Genomic DNA, 6000 nt, shown 5'->3' on the forward strand with positions numbered 1-6000 from the left:
ATTTATAATTAAATTAAAATTAATCAATTTATATTTATATATTCATAAATTAATTAATTTTGAATTAATTATAAATAAATAATTAGATTTAAATTGAAATTATATATATATATATATAAACACTCATAATTTCATTTATGATAAAGAAAAAACAAAATTACATTTTGTATCTACAGAAAGTATTATGGTAGATGTCTTTCACGATATTTGAGTTAATGAGAAAAAATAGTAAAAAACACAAAAGTAAATATTCGAAATTAAGTGTGATAATAATCACTTAACTTTTATTTTTCGTCTTTTTTTCCCACTTTTTGTCATCCCATTGAGTTTGGTTCAACAAGAACTATTGTCACTTCTCTTCCTGACTTCCTTGGTGGGGATTCTCTATATGAGTTTGAACTCTCAAAAACATGCACTCTTTTTGTGCCCCACATCCCATTTTCTGTATGTGCCTCATCTTTTTGCGATTTTGATGCCTGGGTCTCATGAACTTTGATCTTATTCTGCAAATGAGAAATATTTTCATTTTGGACCTAAGCGTCCTCTTATGCTTGGTTTGGAGGGTTATCCATGGTTTCTTTTGCTTCTTCTTCAAAGAAATTGAGATTCGAGGGTTGCCATCATTTTGATTTGGGGGCCTAGCCCTTTTTCTTTTGTCTGTGGACATGTGTTTTTCATAATCTAATTCTTGGTTCCACTGTACGTTTTTATGTTTCAATTGAATGTGATCAGGTAAGCCTTTGTTAAGGTCTATTTCTACACATATTCGGGTAAAGGTAAGTAGACCTTTCTTTGTTCTTTGGAGGTCCATCTTTTTGAATTTTCTAAGAGTGTTTCTAATTTCCTCCAGGACTTTATGATGTCAGAAAGGGAGGGATAGATTTGGTAGCCACGCCAATACCGACATTGTTGAGGCAACCATATTAGTGGCATCAAAATCTGGAAACCAAGGGGCGATGAAGAGCCCGACTCTTCCCCAAAACCAAGTCCCCTCATGCAAGACTTTCTCCACTTCGTCTTGAGTATCGAATTGGACAATAAAAAAACCTTTAAAGCATAAATAGATATCACAACTTGCAATCTAGGAAGAAAAGACCTAAAGCATCATATTTTTGCTAGAAGCCATTAAACCCACATATTACAACCTTGGATTGGAAAGCAGAAAAAAGGTGGCTACCTTAGGGAGGTTAACTTCCATATAATGTGCTTATTTCATTTATTCAACAATATATGGTCTTGGGTTGTTTTGAGGATAATATACAAGGGAGGAATCCTTATTTGCACCACATCCTTGTAAGAGGATGGGTCGTTAGATATCCTGGGTCCCAGAGCTCCTCCATGCAGCCTCAAATTCAAGACTATGGTTGAGTTCCTTGTGATGCAGTAGTCTTTAATCTGGGAAGAATCATAAAGCAACTTCCCTTCATATAGTAGATATCAATTTTTTGCACAGATGCCCCACCTATTCTTTATCCATTGTTTCAGGTTATTGACTAAGTATGAAATCCCCATCCAAAAAAGGGAGGACTTCCCACTTATATTATTGATGAAAATCCAGAAAATATTATGTCCCAACTCTTCTTGTAGTTCATTCTACTCAGACCTATTGGAGCGGTTAAGCACACTTTGAAACAATGTCTCCCATTTATGCACAGGCGGAAAATCCTCCACTGGATTCACCTCCCTCAATGTTGAACAAGCTTGTGAGTCTGGAACAAAGGGAGAAGGGAAATCAATAAAAAATGTTGTTGGGTTTGTCTGATGTGTCTACCTCAAAAGAAACAAAAACCAACCAATGAAGATGATTTTGGGACCCTTTGTGAATCTTCGATCCTTGACTTTGGTCACATAACAAAACCTGACATGTGAGGTTTCTATAAGACATGGTAATCACAAGCCCACGTAGACCGTAAGCAAACAACACTAGGGAGGTGTCCATTTCGCCATAGACAAAAACTTATTCATCCATCTGTCATTACCCAAAAGAATGTTGGGGTCTATGACTCCCATCCATGGCACTCCCTAGAAGCATATCTCAATCCCTTGAGCCATGGTGACAGATGGGGAGAAACAACAAAAGTTCCAAACCCTAAACCTCAACACAAACTTTATCTTCATCTTAGCCTCGAGTTTAATGTGAAAATTATGTATATTATGTCTTTTAATAAAATTAATAAAAAAATATGATAATATTATTGATTAATATTTAGGAATGTAGATCAACTCATTGTTACATTGTTATCTAAGTTAAACCATGTCATAATAATTTATTGATATGACTCCTTAATAATTTGCAAGTTAAGTAAACTTACTTAAGTTTAAAGAAAAATATTTTTAACCAATTAAAAACAATTTTAAATTTAAATCTTACTTCAAAATCACAATCTATACTTTTTTATTAATCAATCAAATATGTCTATATAAAAGTCAAAAATTGACATCATAAAATAATATTAAATAACTATAAAAGTCTTCCATATGAGTAGCATACAATTTAATTAAACTAAGATATAATTATCATTAATTATACTCGTATATTTGGATCCTCAAATATTTTTGTTGGAAGATGGATATGATTGTAAGTCCTCACAAAACTAAAACCATGATAATTAAATCCAAAAGGATCATATATGATGCATTCATTTATGACAACTCTTTGGAGGAAGTTCATTTATACAAATATCTGGGAATCAACACCCATCATAAGCTAATTGGAATTATAACATTTAGTAAAAGATAAATGGAGGTTGGGAAGCTTACTATGGGCTTGAAAAAAATTGTAAGTCGAAGGATCTTTGGATTTGGGATTAAAATAAGTTCCTCTATGAGACTCTTGTCACTCTTATTATTTTATATAGATTTGAGGTCTAGGGTTGCAATATACCCATAGGGTCATGGAGAAATATTAAAGAGATCCAAATGCAACTTATAACCTACAACCTCAAGATTAAAGGAAATGCTCCCTACCCTTTCCTCCTAATTGAAGCAAGTATTTTCCACATTGAAAGCATAGCTATGACTAGGTATCTTGTGTACAAGAAGAAGTTACACAACACAAACTCCAAGATGTTTCTTAAAATTGCTTCTAGCTCTATCCAAAACCCCCACCTTCGACTCAAGCGAGAGTAGCATAAGGATGTGTAGTCTTGATTGGACCATTGGGGAATAAAGGAGATCATCTTGTAGAATCTTGATAATATATATATATATATATATATATATATATATATATATATATATATATATATATATATATATATATATATATATATATATATATATATATTATTTCCAAATTTACGTAAAAATTGCAAGGAAATAAAGAGATAGAGGAAAAAAGGAAACTATGATATTATACGGAGGTGATTGACCCCCATCTCAAAAACTAAAATTATCTCTTTATCTTGACTACTTTTAAAAAGAAAACGAATATTGTCAATATTGGAATGAATTCTAATGAGCTTCATATTGAAATTGGGTGTTGGTCAATTCCCAAAATTCCATAGGATCAAAGGGTTTGTCACTTGTGCGATCCTAAGAGGGTTGAAGATGAAAAGCACTTTCTCTTAGATTGTCAATATTATACTCATGTTTAATCTAATTTTAAAAATAATTGTCAAACTACCAACCTTCTTAACATTCTAATTCAACCAAACTATGATGATCTTGAAACGTTTCACTCACTTATTTTTTAGGATAGGAATAAAATATTAAAGAATTTTGATTAATCTCTTGCCTTTTTAATGTTTGGTAGACCATATAGGTTTTAATGGACATTAATCATTATCATCATCATCATCATTGATATATGTATAAATAACATGATTTAATTTAAATGGGGATGACTTAAGATATGTCTATATAATAGCATAATCTAAAAATTTTACCTTTTAATTTTTTTTTAATATTTTTCTTAAATAGTTTTATTTAAAAATGGATTACAAATTGATAAAACGATATATTTAAGCTATATTTTCAAACTATTGAATCTTATAATTTAAGTGTTTTAGAGATTTTTGAAATTTATTTATACATTTAAAAGTATAATTTAAGTAACCAAAAAATCTCAATTTTGGGAATAATTATATAAACCATTTTTTTTAACAAGAATTAAGGATATATTGTATTAAAAACATTAAGCAAAGAATTTAATTGGGTTACAAGCTACAATAAAATAAGAGAAGTTGTTTTCTAAGTTTATCTCTAATTATATGCAAAAACAACTTTAACAATAATTATTAAAAAAATAGTTTGACTTACAAAATTATAAATCCTTAATTATGTTGATAGACATGTCCATTTTGGAATAGGTTTTCAACTATTTAAATTTAATTATCAATAATTATTATGTGGATGGTGGGGATTTAACTTCCATCAAATATTCTAGAATATTTATAGTAGTATACACAAAAAAAATGTTGAGATTCATCTCCAAAGTAGTTATGCCCCTTTTTCTCTTTTAATTAAATTGATTAATTAAAAAATTGTCATATGAACAAGTGTCATATAAAGTGAGTTATGGTTTTTTGGGCATCTTGTATTGATAAACCATGTTATTGTAACAAAGCTTATTTACATATTAAGATTATCCATGGTAAAGTGGGGGTAAATCTCCCTCGTTAATAATTGTGTTACATGTTTTTTAAAATGTGTACATCTTTAACCTCAAAAGTGTTTTGATGCTTATTATGAATTGATGCCTAAACATTTACCAACCATTTAATTTATTTGGTTGCACTAGTTAACATATATGACCAAACAACGGGGCCTGGAGTATGCCCTAAAAGTGTTTTTTATTGGCTAAGAGCATGCCTTCCTCGGACCTAAGGAAATAGGTTAACGGCCTGAGACCTAGAGTCCTCTAGTTAGCATACATGATTGAACAATTAGTCATGGAGTATACCCTAAAACTACTTCTACTTGGCTAAGGGTTCATCTACCTCGGATGTAAGGACATGTTAACAACCCAAGACCCAAAGGCTTTTGGCACGATGAAATTTTGCCCCCTTATTGATCCGAATTGGATCCATAGAAGACTGTCAAAGAACCATGACTGTATCAGGATGGAACAAATCTCTAAAGAATCTAAAACAACAATCAAAAACACCCAGAACCAATGGCAATGGCAGCCAGCGTGGAACGACGAGGACCTCGATCAAAGCGCGCTGACTGAGGCCCATGGAGACTATGCGGGAGGTCAAAGTAGCCCCTGGGAGCCTCGGATTGGGAAACGGAGGTGGATTTTGATGCGCGATTTGTGCATCGCTGGGCGAACAGGGCCGAAATGGAGGAAGCCCGAGCACTCAGTCGCGTTGGCAACTGGAGGACCGCGAGCGGAAAAGGAAAAAAACGCTAAATGTACAAGGCGAGACCCACGCTCTAGAAAACCGGCGATTTTGATCGGGGCGCCCTTTTAACGGTAAGAGGTTTTGGACGAGAGCGGAGCGATTCCATACACTGATCGACGCGTGGCAAGCGGAGGTGAGAGAAAATTGTCGTTGATCGCGCACTATCGGTCGAGCAAGTTAACCGTGCGAAACGTGCATATGGCGTCGGATCTGGAGGGCCCAGATTAGATGGTTGAGATCGCGCCCGATGGAGAAAGTGGAACCGACAAAGAATTAAGCCGCGCTTTAGAAGGGATTTGGAATCCATTTGACCACCATGGTGGAGGAAGAACACATCCACGACATAACTGAAGAAACGAACCGACGAAGCATGTTGGCGCCGTTTAGAGGAGGACAAATGGCCACTCCCTGAGCGTTCATGATGATGCTGAACAGGGAACTCCAAGCGCAGCTGCGAAAGGTGAAGTGACAGAGGCGGAAGACGAACCGAACAAGCATAAGGATCGAATGGCTAAAGCCATGAACAGAGACAGTCAAATAAGGGAGAACGGTTAGACAGAAGTCGAGAGACGAAGAAGGGGAATAGTGAACCCAAAGGGGAGGACTAAACACAGAGAACAGTAAAGCAAAGCAGAAGAGACAGAGGACCGAG

The sequence above is a fragment of the Pinus tabuliformis genome, chromosome 4_1 (genome assembly GCF_031772625.1).
Source record: "Pinus tabuliformis cultivar Carrire ecotype Pingquan chromosome 4_1, CPIR1, whole genome shotgun sequence".
In the NCBI taxonomy this organism is placed as follows: Eukaryota; Viridiplantae; Streptophyta; class Pinopsida; order Pinales; family Pinaceae; genus Pinus; species Pinus tabuliformis.